We start from the raw sequence: 13661 nt of genomic DNA, 5'->3' as shown, positions 1-13661 counted from the left end.
CTGGGATGATCACACCCACCTTTCTGTGAGGTTGGTGTGAAGATGAAATGAGGTGAACCCATACAGTGGGCCTGGCATGATGGGGAGGTTGTTAAAATTACCAGTGTCATCATTTAAAAGTGGCACAGTACATGCTTCCAGGTATGGTTTTGTGCATTACACAGATCTGGAGTTTAAGGCTGGTTTTCTCTGTATCAGTTGTAAATTTTTTTTTTTTTTTTTTTTTTGTCTTTTTGCTATTTCTTTGGGCCGCTCCCGCGGCATATGGAGGTTCCCAGGCAAGGGGTTGAATCGGAGCTGTAGCCACTGGCCTACGCCAGAGCCACAGCAATGCAGGATCTGAGCCGCGTCTGCAACCTACACCACAGCTCACGGCAACGCCAGATCGTTAACCCACTGAGCAAGGGCAGGGACCGAACCCGCAACCTCATGGTTCCTAGTCGGATTCGTTAACCACTGCGCCACGACGGGAACTCCCAGTTGTAAAATTATAGCTACTCAACCTCAGAGCCTCACTTTCCCTACCTGTGAAATAAAGCCCACCGTGGGCTGCTATGTGTTTGTTCTAATACCGCGAGTGCTGTCTCCCCTTTAGGAAGGAATTGATAGACGACTCCGTTATTATTATTCCTGATGAGGACAATGGTAACGGGACCCCTCCCCAGTCTATCTACCCAAAGGCCTTTAGAAATTACCGAGTTCAACCCTTCCACTGCACAGATAGGGCCTGGGGGCTGGAGAAACGTAGCAATGGACTGCCCTTCTGAGGGCCCCACCGAGGCGGGAGAAGGCCAGCATCCTTCAGCTGGGATAGCTTCTTCATTTTGCTGAGTCCTGGGTTTGGTGACCTGTGAACTTTGTGACCACAGCTGACCTTTGTGAGGCATCGGTGCCACATACGTCTTTCATTACCACCAACCAGCTTGTCAGTTGCTGCTTTTGATAGCTTACTCTTGTCCTTTGAACATCTGTTGTGGCAGCAGCTGCCTGGAACCTGGTCCCCTGGTCACTTGGGGGTGAGGGGGAGAGTGTATCACGGAGCCCCTTCTCTGCTGGATGCAGCAGCGGCCTGGCTAAACTGGCTTGGCGGCCCGGCCCCACCACCTGAGAAATATCCTCTTGTGTTGTAAGGTCTGCATGGATGCTGCCTTTAAGGTAGAGGCTGAGGCAGGAACTCAGTCATGACGGGGCCTCCTAGATGCCAGTGTTACAGAAATGTACTGCTCCTTTGGGGCTGGCAAAGGAGGTAGAGGCTGATGGCTCTGGAGGGGTTCATTTGGTTCATAGGGAATGGTGGGTTTCTGAAGTCACCAGATGACAAAAGCAGCAAGTACTTCTGTAGCATTCGTATCGAGTCAGTTACCGCTCCAAGAGATTGACACGCATTAATGCCTGTAATTTTCAGAAGAACCCTTGGAGGTAGGAACAATTATTATTACCATTTTACATTTGAGGAAATGCAAATACAGAGCAGCCCAGGGATCTCAAAAGGCCACAGCCCTGGCACACGAGGGAACTGGAATTGGATCCAGGTGGCCAGGCCCTGGAGTCCGTTCTATGTCCTCTCTTGGAGGATGGGAGCGGAGGACAAAGCCCCGTCTTTCCCCTGAGGGAGGCCTGGGCTGGATGTCGGGAAGCTGGAAGCAGGGGCATTTTTTCTGCGCAGGAAGCCCTGGAGCGTGGCGCGGGGCTGGGTGGCTTGGGCTGCAGCCACACGTGGTTGCCTGGAGAGCCTTCGGGGAGCATTGGGAACCACGGCGTGGCCCCTTGTGGGGACAGCCCCACCTTGCCCTGCCTCTCTTCCCTCACTTGCTGGGTTCCCTCTGAGGAAGGGAGTGGGCCTTGCCTTGAAGGGTCGGCTCCCAGAACACCTGAGGCTGTGTAGCTTGGCCCCAGGGTTGATCTTAAAGGTTTCGCTGTGTCCCTGCCAGGAGCCTGGGCGCACGAGGCCCAGATAGGGCGGGATGAGATGCGTGAAACTCACCCAGGGCCCGCACAGGCCACAGGACCAGGAGGAGAGGGGCCGGAAGGCTCACAGCAGAGTCGGGGCCCTGAGGGTTGCAGCACCGGGTCAGAGAAGGCTCTCCAGAAGAGAAGGAGTCTGGGAGCTTTGTGGCAATGGGGTGAGCAGACACATGTTACATGTCACTGGAAAAGGCGTGGGAGGGCAGGGGCTGCTGGGGAAGCCCTGGGGCCACATTTGCTGAGGCCTTTTCCTCCTGGGTCCAGAGGGCTGAGCCCTGCCTCGTGGTGTGGGGCCACAGAGCCCCCCATGAGGGTCCTTTACGCATCCTTGTGTGCTGGCCTCACCCCAGCCCTCTGTGCCCTGTGGGCCAGGCCCAAAACACATGGTCAGCACTTGCAGAACAAAGGAACTAAGGACAAGTACCCAGGTGGTTCCGCAGCTGGCCTTGGTGCTCCAGCAGAGCAGAAGGCTGGACCGCAGGAGCTCTGGATTCGAGTCTGGAGGCAGCTGGATCTGGTGGTGCTGCATTCTCCTCCAAGGTCCCTGGCCGGGGGCCCCCGGAGCCCTCTGCACCCTTCCCTCTCGCGCCATGTCAGCAGCAGGACTGGGGGAGGTGCAGGGCCCTGTCGGCCGGAGGCCTCAGCCCTGACCAGGGGCCTCAGCCCTGACCGGGGACCTCCTCACGGGTTTCTGGGCCGGGGACCCCCTTGGCCCAGCCTTGGACCTCAGAGCTAACACAGCGGCATTTCCTAGGGCCTGGAAGTAGGAAGGCCTCTCCTTCATCCCTAAGGGAAGGTGACAGAAACCCAGGCCCCCCGCCTCCCTGTCCTCCCCAGGGACTGTGAATCTGGAAGGGGATGCCTGGGATTTACATCTCCTGAAGAATTTTTTGTTTGACTTTCTCTCTGTGGGCAGCTGGGAAAGCCAGTGGAGAGGCCCTGTCCCAGTGGGCGGCAGCCCTTCCTCCTGCCCCCGAGCAAGCGGGCCTCAGGCAAACCCACTGCCCCCGCCCCAGCCAGGAGTTGACCTGGGCGCGGGGTGGCTGGACTCTCAGGGGTGGCGGGCCTTGGGGCTGCTCTGTAGTCTCACCTCCAGCTTTCTGTTTTGTTCAGAACCGCTCACATCATACCTGTGCACTAATTCAACAGCCAGAGAAAACACGCCCTCTCCTCTTTTCATCTTTTTGACCTAAGATCATGTTGGTGCCAATTTCCTTTAAAATCATTCATTACCTGTAGGCCAGGGGCATGAAATCCCAGCGGTAGCCCCCAGCGACCCTCTCTCTGTAATTCCGTGGCCTCCCCTCGCTCACCCTCCCCTCGGGAGCCTTGGCCTCTGTGTTTATACACTAATGTTTTTTCTCACACATTCATTGTGCGGCTTTCCTTAATTTGGTGTCCTGCCGGGCGCCAGCGGGAGGCCACTCAAACATTATGTCAGTGATCTCAAAATTGAACCCCAGGGCTTTCTTCTGCCAGCGGCCCGAGCAGATGTGTGGCACACTTTATTAACTCAAGTACCCACAAGTTGAAAATTTCATTAGTTTGAGGGGAGGGCTAAGTCCCATCCAGAGACCTGGTCTGGACAGATTCTTTGTGTCAACCTGACCCCTAGCAAAACGGATTATTGTTCTAAGTGAGACAAGTGACCTAATGTTCTGCCTGTTACGCACACATGGTCTGTAACCTTTTAAAATACGAGTGTGGGAAAACAGCGCATTCTGCCACATCCCGGACTGCAGATTCCTGACAGGTGGCAGCCGGGCTCTTAGCAACGCCGCCAGGAGCCTGGAATTATCCAGGGGCCACGGTGGTTCCCTTAGGGCAGGTACAGGCTGGGTCAGGAGAAGGGAAGGAGCCCTTGCGAGCAGAACCTCGGCCGAGACGGGCCTTAGCTGGGAAGGGCCCAGGTTGGCCCATGTGCTCTGCCCCCTCAGCCTGGGTCCTGCTTCCAGAAACACCAGGGAAGCTTGGCCAGGGAACAATGGAGACGAACGGAGAAGTGCCGTTTTGTTTGTTATGTGAAGAGAGTTAACCAAGCGTCCTGGGCGGGCGGGGGGGGGGGGGGCGGCTTGGTGCAGCCACATCCCTGCACAAACCCACCTGCTCACCTGGGCCCATCCCCTCCCTCTTGACCTAAGTGACTTGGTGTTCAGCCTGTTAGCTGTCCTTGGTCTATAACCTTTTGAAACCTTCTGCCGCCTTCCTGCCCACAGATCCTGCCCAGTGGGAAGAGGAAAGGCATGTTGAGTCCAGCATGCGCCGAGGCTCCAGCAGGGCCCTGAGCTGGGGCCCTTGCAGCAGTGGGGTGGAGGAGAGAGGCACTTCTGACCAAGGGACTTGGGGCAGGCCCCAGGGGAGGAGTTGAGCAAGGCTGGAACAGGCCAGAGGAGTGGGCACAGGGGGGTCTTGAGAAGGAAGGGCACAGGTGCAGGTCTTGTTTAGAGTTTGGGGGCTGCTAAGACGCAGTGACGAGCATCTATGGTGCTTGCTCTGCACTGTTTGCAGCTCAGACCGGGCGGTTCCTGGGCCAAGAGAGATTTCTACCGGGAGTGCTCAGGCAACCCTGCTGGTGGCACCAAGATCTCCGTGGGGCCTGTTGTGGGTGTCCACCTGTTGACAAAATCCCAGCTTTGGTGGCAGCACGTCTGGAGAGCTAGAGAGGTGGCCCCCAGGCCCCCAGAGTCTCTGTGACCCGGCCTCCCAGAGAGCTGAGGAGAGGGCGGCCCTGGCCCCTACCTTCTGACAGACACAAAGCAGAGCTGGTTGTAAAAACTTAATTAAATGAAATATTTTAACAAGAAATTCCAAGAACAGAATGCCCTGCTCGTAAGCAAGCCCTCACAGAAATAAAAGCTGACGGGAAGCGTGTGTTCTGACCAACAAGAGAGAGTTTCTGCAGGAGTCAAGACGGTGCCGAGAGCCCGCCTATGCTGGGCTGGGGGTCGGGGGAGCCAGGCCGGTTCCTGGGTCAGAACCCGGCAGCGGAGGGTTCCGTGCTCTGGGGAAGCGTGGCCCTGTGCACAGAATGTTCCTTCAGGAACCCACCTCTACAGGACCCATCCCTCACAACAAAACCCAAGGCTCGGCTACATGTCCCCTGTGCAGGATTCTCACCCCGCCCTCTTGGGAGAAGGGAAGTGCTCGGGGCTTCTCTTTACCATCCACCGGGTCCTGGGAAAACCGTGTGAAGACACTTTGATGGACACATTCTTTTAAAAGCATGGTAGGAGAAATCATTGCCCCATTTTATTTGTGAAAGATGAAAGAAAAAAAAAAAAAGCTTCAAAGCTGGCTGCGGTTGGAGCGTGTTGGTCTAAAAGGAAGGCAAAATGTTTCCTGGTATAAGAAGACTGCTTGTTTTCCTTAAAGGAAAATAGACCCGTGGGCCTTTGGGTCATAAAAGGGAGGCCCCACTGCCTCTCCAGACATAACCGCAGCAGAGTCAAGTTCTTCTGCCTTCCTCTGTTGGGCGGGTTAGAAGGGTTTGAGGGGCTAGGAATACCGAAGGGGAGGGGGAGAGAGCCCTAGCGAGAGGGCAGCACATAGCCCATAGGCCAGCCATGTGTCGGCGACCTTGGGGACACGTGGACGGGAGTACGGTGGGTTGCTGGAGACGTTAAAGAGGAGGAAGGCCTTGGATGCTGGGTGATGCGGGCACATCCAGGCAGGCAACACTGGGTTGCATAGTGCGTTTTAGGCTTGTATTCTGTGTACACTGGATGTGCTTCAAGTGGGGCACACTGGAGTCCCCTTCACCCTACAGGCTGTCAGTCTGGGAGGACCATCAGGAGAGAGGGCTGGTAACCCGTTCAGGTTCATAGAGGCAGTCAGGTCAGCAGCAGCGATGGAGTCAGATCCAGGCCTCCTGACTGCTGTGGAGGAACTCTTCCAGGAAGAGGCCCTCCTCGGAGACCAAGACTGCCCCAGAGGCTGCATGGAGAACTCCTGGGAGGCCAGATTTCCTCTGGAGTTTCCCAGGACGTGGCGGCCCCATGGGGAGCCTGGAGAAGCTGAGTGGCCCTTGGAAAGGAGAGAGGAGTTGGGGTTGGTGCAGCCATGTTTGGATTTTTTCTCTGCCTCTGGCATTATTGGGGGGTTGGGGTTTATGTGCCTTCCATCCTGGCTCCATGGTTTGCCGCCTATGGAGAGCTGCACTCCCAGTTTGCATCTGTACCTGTCGTAGAACAAGAGTCAGTCCTGCATGCCTAGGGGAGCTGTGGATGGGGAGGCAGAGTACCAGGGCTGGGGAGGAAAAGGTGACAGGGTAAAACCTTAGAATCTGTCATGGGCTCAAGGACCCAGAGAGAAAGGAAGGAAGTAGTCCAAAGTACCAAGCCCCAGCCGGTGAAGGCGGCCTTCCATTATCCATTGCTCGTGGTGTTAAGACCCCTGACCTGAGGTCAGGGTGATAAAGCAGGCAGAGGAAGTGATCCAAGACATCAGAGAAAGGAGGTACAGTGGGAAAAGCCACTAAAAATGGACCACGTGGACTGGCCTGATTAAAGAAAACACACCGAGTCAGCCTGGGGCAGAGGAAGTAGAGGGGGCTGGGTGGAGGCTGGGAAGGCAGCAGGCAGGCTGGAAGGCGGTTGAGGGGTAGGGGGCGGAGGCCTGTTCTTGGAGGATGGGCATGGTCAGTTCCAAGGCCGGAAGCAGGTGTGGAATGAAGAAGAGATGCTTCACCTCCCCACCACACTGAGCAGCCCCTGGCAGCTCAGCTTCCTTGGAGGACATGGATAGTCTCTTTCCAAAGGGACAATGTCAGGCTTGTGGTTTTCAACTGCCTCCTCCCTCCATCCAAACTTTTTCATGACAGGAAGCCTGCAAGTACCACTTCAGTGCAATGGTCAGTCAGGCAGTCAACAAACAGCCCACAGCACTGTGGGTGGGTTGTTTTAGAGGAGTTCATAGGAGGGAATCCTTTCAGCAAACTCAGAGGAACTTCAAAAGGGGCTGGGACTTTTAACTACCCAGATGCATAGACATGAACTGACAAGGTCTTAGTGGAAGCCCACTGCACAGGCCTAGCTGATTTCAGAGTTTGGTTTGGAGCAGTGACATGGGTCAGTGAGGGAAAGGAGGTCAATGCAAGCATGCAGCCTGGGTGTGCATCAGAGGTGATCAGAGGGCGTTTCAAGGACCACGTGCCGTTTTGTTCTTTATTCCTATTCATTTCCATTATGGTTTATTACAGGCTATTAAATATCGTTCCCTGTGCTATGCAATAGGGCCTTGTTGTTTATCCATTCTACATACAATCATTTGCACCTGCTAATCCCAAACTCCCAGTCCCTTCCTGGCCCCTGCCCCACCTTGGAAACCCCAAGTCTGTTCTCTATGTCTGTGAGTATGTTTCTGTTTCATACATAAGTTCATTTGTGTCATATTTTAGATTCCAAATATAAGTGATATCATATGGTATTTGTCTTTCTCTGACTTACTTTGCTTTGTATGATAATCTCTAGGTCCATATAGCTGCAAATAGTATTATTTCATTCTTTTTTAAAGTAATATTCCATGGCATGTGCATGAGCGTGTGTGTGTGTGAGAAAGAGATATGTGAAGATGTACATGTATCTATGTATATCTACATCTATATTATGTATACATATATATGAAGAGGATGTGAGATATCATATCTTCTTAATCCATTCATTTGTTGATGGGCATTTAGGTTGTTTCCACGTCTTGGCTATTGTGAATAGCGCTGCAATGAACATAGGGGTGCATGTATCTTTTTAAATCACAGTTTTGTCCTGGTATATGCCCAAGAGTGGGATTGCTGGATCACATGGCAACTCTATTTTTAGGTTTTTAAGGAACCTCCATACTGTTCTGCAAGGTGGTCATACCAATTTATATTCCTACCAACAGTGTAGGAGGGTTCCCCTTTCTCCACACCCTCTCAAGCATTTATAATTTGTAGACTTTTATTGATGACCTCTCGGACAAGTGTCAGGTGATACGTTATTGCAGTGTTTTTGTTTTTTTCTACAATTGGTTGGCTGTGACCACATCATGCAGAAGTTCCAGGGCTAAGGATTGAACCAGAGCTGTAGCAGTGACAGTACCCCGTTGTTATGCAGTAGGTCACCCGGAAAGTTCGATTTGCATTTCTCTAATAATTAGTGATGTTGAGCATCTTTTCATGTGCTTATTGGCCATGTATATGTAAAAGCCAGTTTTTTTCTGGACCTTGAAAGATTTTCCTAGAGAGAATTAAAAAGAGCCAAACATAGAGATAAGAAATAAGAAAGTTTAGACAGCACAGGGGAACCCAGACTAATTTAGTTCATCTGGAGTGCATGACTATTATAGTCCCATTTTGCAGATAAAGAAACTGAGGATGAAAAGGCAAAGTGACTCTCTCTGGACCCCCACAGCTAGTTTCCCTTCCTCTCTCCATGCCCCCACCGGCCCCTGGGACCCCAGGGTTCCTGTGAGTCCTTCGTATCTGGGTCTTCCCCGGCCTCCCACTTCAGAGCCTTGTTCATTTCTGTGCCCTGAATGCTTAGGAGAGTGCCTGGCCTAGAGAAGGGTTTTAATGAATAGCTACTGAAGATATAAATTTCTCTTGAAAGGGAGGAGTTTATCCTCCATAAAATCCCAGGATGATGCCATAAGAAGGGGAGCCACAAATTAAGTATTTAATATATGCCAGGCACTTGGAGATTTTTCTTTTCTCTTTATTTTTACTTATTTATTTATTTATTGGTCTTTTTTTTGGTCTTTTTAGGGCCGCACTTGTGGCATGTGGAGGTTTCCAGGCTAGGGGTTGAATTGGAACTGTAGCTGCTGGCCTACACCAGAGCCACAGCAATGTTGAATCCAAGCTGTGTCTGCAACCTACACCACAGCTCATGGCAGCACCGGATCCTTAACCCACTGAGCAAGGCCAGGGATTGAACCTGCGTCCTCATGGCTGCTAGTCGGGTTCGCTAACCACTGAGCCATGACGGGAACTCCTTTCTTTTCTCTTTAAGTTTGTGATATAGTGTAAAATAATATATTTAGATTAATAACAAAAAATGCCCTTAAACTCACCACCCAGCATGAAGAGTGAAAGCTTGGCCTAACTCACCTCTACCTGTATGCCCTCGCCCATTGTGATGGTTGATTTTACATGTCAGCCTGACTGAGCTAAGGGTTCCCCGGCAGCTGGTAAACATTATTTCTGGGTGTGTCTCGGAGGGCATTTCCAGAAGAGATCAGAATTTGAATTGGTGGACTGAGTGAAACTGGCGGCCCTCCTCCGTGCAAGTGGGCACCATCCTGCCTGTTGAGGCCTGGACAGAACAAAAAGTGGAGGAAGGGTGAATGTGTTCTTTTCTGAGCTGGGACATCGCTCTTCTCCTGCCCTTGGACATTGGTGCTGGTTCCTGGAGCTTCAGACTCTAACCAGGGCTTACGCCACTGGCCCCCAGATTCTCAGTCCTGCAAAGCTAGGTACCGCTAGCTTTACTGGTTCTCCAGATGGCAGATGGTAGATTGTGGGACTTTTTGGCCTCCCTTTTCTAAACAATTCCTATAATAAATCTCCCGTTATATCTCTCTATGAACATGTAAATATATATAAATTCATATATGTATTTATGAACATACATATCTAATCATCTTGGTTCTGTTTCTCTGGTGAAGTCTAATACATACATCCTTTCTCCCGCCCTTCCCCACCAGATGTAAACTATTTTGAATCTTTTCTTTAAAAGTATAATTCCAGCAAATAAACTGGTTTCAGTTGATTTCAACCTTATTAAAGGGGTATCATGCTGCGTTTAATCTTCTAGGACTTACATACTCTCTCCATTTATTGGTACAATTCCCCTTTATGGTTGTGTGTAATTGTCATTTCACTTCATTTTAACTTCTGTCAATATAGTACAATCGGTTGCTCCACTGTCTGGAGGCCAGGTGCTTCATTTACATTCTTTTATTTCACCTTCATTACAACCCTCTGATGTAAGTGGGAACCATTCTCTATTCCTGCCCAGAGTGCTTCAACTTATTCTTTTGTGATTCCCATTTTATTTTATTTATTTATTTTGTTTTATTTATTTATTTTTTGTCTTTTGTCTTTTTAGGGCCATACCTGTGGCATGTGGAGGTTTGTTCCCAGGCTAGGGATCTAATCAGAGGTATAGCTGCCAGCCTACACCACAGCTGCAGCAATGCCAGATCTGAGCTGCATCTGCCACCTGCACCACAGCTCGTGGCAATGCCGGATCCTTAACCCACTGAGCGAAGCCAGGGATCAATCCCACAACCTCATGGTACCTAGTCGGATTCGTTTCTGCTGCACCACGATGGGAACTCCTGTGATCCCCATTTTAAAGATGAGAAATAGAAAAATCCAGTAACTTTCCTTGTTACATAACTTGTGAATGCTGAAGCTAAACTTTGGCCCAAGCCTAGGCCTTCTTTTGAGGGGGGGAAGTGGTGGCTGCCCCCGGCTCCCCTTGCTCTGCTCAGCAGGAATACAGGCAGTCCTCTGTCCTCTGTCTACTGTTCTTTCCATGAACTTCCAATGCATCATGTCATCCCAGGAGTGTTCTAACGACCCCAGCTCTGACCCACCTAGCTCAGCCCCAGTAAGGGACTTCCGGACCTGTCCTGGGCCTCTCTGCTCTCTAGGGACCCATGAGCCAGTCTGAGCTGGACCTGCTTCATGGAAGGGAACAGAAGGAGTGGAGAGTCCACTTGAGGAGCCAGGAAGACCTGGGGAGCTGGGCTGTTGACTGAGCTGCCCCTTCCTCAGGCTGCTCTCCAGCTTAGAGTCTAAACTGTGGATGCTGCTGCTCCATGTGGCTGGATGCTCACACTGCACAGCTACTGCCCAGCCAGAGCTTAGAAACAAGGGTGGGGACATAGGTCTACAGCTCGGGCCAGGCCACCTCCAAGGCCTGAGTTGTCCTTGGCCTTAGTGGTGCCAGTGGAGGGTGAAGTTGACACCAGGGTCATATCTTAGTGCCGAGAGTCCTGAGTATCACTGACCTGAAGCACTGCTCAGACTCAGAGGAGGCACGAGCCATTTCGTACCGGAGAAGGGCAGGGCCCTTTCCTCCTGGAAATGTGTACCTACCCCACCAACTTTTATGAGGCCCTGGAATGTTATTTGTTGGTGACCACCCAGCCATCCCACCCACAGCAGGAGTGTGCTTGAAGGGAGTTGCAACTGACCTCTTAATGTGAAACAGCAAGACGAGATGAGCTAAGAGGCAGGGCCTGTTTCTTCACATTTATCTCTGGTTATGAGACACTTTTAAAGGGAACATCTGTTTGTCCACTCTGGCTCCCATGTTACAGGCCCTGTTTGAGGGCCAGCTTGGCCCCTTCTCTGACTGAATGGGGACTAGGTCATAAATTAGAGCCACAAGAGGGACCTAGAATAAGAAGCTGGGTGAAGCTTTGCTCATCTCACCAATAAAGGGCAGTTGGGTTCCTCAAAAGACCAGCCTTCATGTGAAAAGCAAAGAGAATGGAGGGAGCTCCAAATGCACCTGGCGGGGCCCACTCCCAGTGGACTCAATTATTACAAGGCTTATTCTGGGGACAGTGCCACTAAGTCTAAGGCAGGACCTGGGAGTCAAACCAAAGCACAGAGCTCGATCAGGCTTCCAGAGTTCCAGAGAACCGGGCGGGGTGCCATTAGGGTTAGGGTTAGGGTTAGGGTTAGGGTTAGGGTTAGGGTTAGGGTTAGGGTTAGGGTTAGGGTTAGGGTTAGGGTTAGGGTTAGGGTTTAGGGTTAGGGTTAGGGTTTTAAACTTGGGTTTAAAACTTCATTTCTCCTTGGGTTTTAAACTTCAGATATTTGTTTTACAGGAGGCATAGTTATGTTTATAGTAGAACGTTCCACGTCATCTCACAGTATGTTCTCAGGACATGTACATATTGGCTCACTCTCAGGTCAATAGGCCAATTAATTGTACAAGAGGAAAAACTTTGTTTTCTTGTTGTTTCTAAAGGTGCATGTGAGGACATAAAATCAATACAATTGGTTAAAATTCTCCTTTGTTTCTCTTCCTTCGGATGTTGTTTCTCTAGCCCACCTCTCCAGTTAATTGCCTGCTAGATGTTTCTGCTTAGACAAACCACTGCAACTTGAAACTCACCATTTGCTCCCTCAGCCCCTTTCCAGCCATGACCATCTATGAGTCCACGTCTCACGTTAATAATCTCACCCCCCAACACATCCCTCCTGTTTCTATTGATGTTCCATAGGTCTTTTTCTTTTTTTTGGCCTCACTCATAGCATACAGAAGTTTCCGGGGCCAGGAATTGAACCTGAGCCACAGCAGTGACAACACTGAATCCTTAACCTCTAGGCCACCAGGGAACTCCCCTCAGCTCTTCAAGTTATACAGGTTGAAAAATTCCTAACTCTGAAGTCTGCTTTCGTCATTCTTCCTTGTTCTTTAGGTCCCTCCAGCAACCTCTCCAATTTTTGACTCCAGTGAATCACCAAGGCAGCTTCAGTTCTAATAGCTTTGGTACTCATACCTTGTGTCCTAAACAATCAGCCCCCAGCTTTGTCCATTATGCCTTCTTGATACTTATTTCCAACCCATCCTCACCATCCAAAGCACCTGTGATTTGGCTGAGGCACTCAGCATCTTTTACTTGGACCAGTTTCATATCCAGGTTCATCCCACTACAACTTATCTTGTGGAAGCTGCCATATCAGTTTTCTTAAATCACAACTCATATCACCCTCCTGTTCACAAACTTTCATTGGATAAGCTCTCCGGCTGAGGAAGTACTGCCTTTCACTCCAGTTTTCAAGGCCTCTACTGACTTTCCAATTCTGTCTCCCCTTGACTCTTCCTGTGTTCGGCTACCCAACCTGTTTTTCTCCGCTCATGTTCTTCTCTTTGTCAAAGTCTGTGTACCTTCAAGATCCATTTCAATGTTCTCCATGAAGTCTTCTTGATTCTCATCCTTTCCTTATAAATCCTCATGGTACTTCGTTTATATGCATCATGAGACCAACATTCCACCCTTTATAAACAGATGGTCAGGCGGTCATCAAGGAATTGCATCTTACTGATCTCTGTCTCCCATGTAGAGCCTTTGTGCTTAGCACATTGAAGCATTTAATGAATGTTCACTAAACTGGCCAGTTCTCCTTGTTTCCATTCTCTCTCCTTTCCATAAATAATCATCTAATAATGGCTCTTTGTTCCTATACAACATTCAATAACATTGATTATGTCAACTGATTTTTATGAATGCCTTTTAAGGTAGGCAAGATAGATATTATCCTCATTCTGTAAATAAGCAAACTGAAGTTCATAGAGGGTAAATAAGTTGCCTAAAGGTACAAGCAAGTAAGGAATGTAGCCATTAACTGAACCCAGAGGAGTATTCTGATATGCAGTGGAAGACCAAGGAAGAGGGCAAGCAAAATGCAAGCCTCCCAAAGATCCCTTCTTTCAACTTTATTTATTTATTTTTGTCTTTTGTCCTCTTAGGGCTGCACCAGCAGTATATGGAGGTTCCCAGGCTAGGGGTCTAATCAGAGTTGTTGCTGCCCACCTATGCCAGAGCCACAGCAATGCCAGATTCGAGCTTCATCTGTGACCTATACCACAGATCATGGCAACACTGGATCCTTAACCCACTAAGTGAGGCCAGGGTTTGAACCCGAAACCTCATGGCTCCTAGTTGGATTTGTTTCCACTGTGCCATGACGGGAA

The 13661-nt window shown here is 50.4% G+C and overlaps 1 long non-coding RNA gene across 1 annotated transcript in view; it reads left to right on the top strand.

Moving 5' to 3' along the window:
* LOC110260050 overlaps window positions 1-13661 on the top strand; it is a 78684-nt gene that overhangs the window by 63916 nt on the left and 1107 nt on the right. The gene's annotated exons all lie outside the window — the stretch shown is intronic.

Source organism: Sus scrofa, chromosome 3 (assembly GCF_000003025.6).
Source record: "Sus scrofa isolate TJ Tabasco breed Duroc chromosome 3, Sscrofa11.1, whole genome shotgun sequence".
In the NCBI taxonomy this organism is placed as follows: domain Eukaryota; kingdom Metazoa; phylum Chordata; class Mammalia; order Artiodactyla; family Suidae; genus Sus; species Sus scrofa.
Note: the sequence above shows the minus strand (reverse complement) of the source record. Positions and strands in the feature narration are given on the sequence as shown.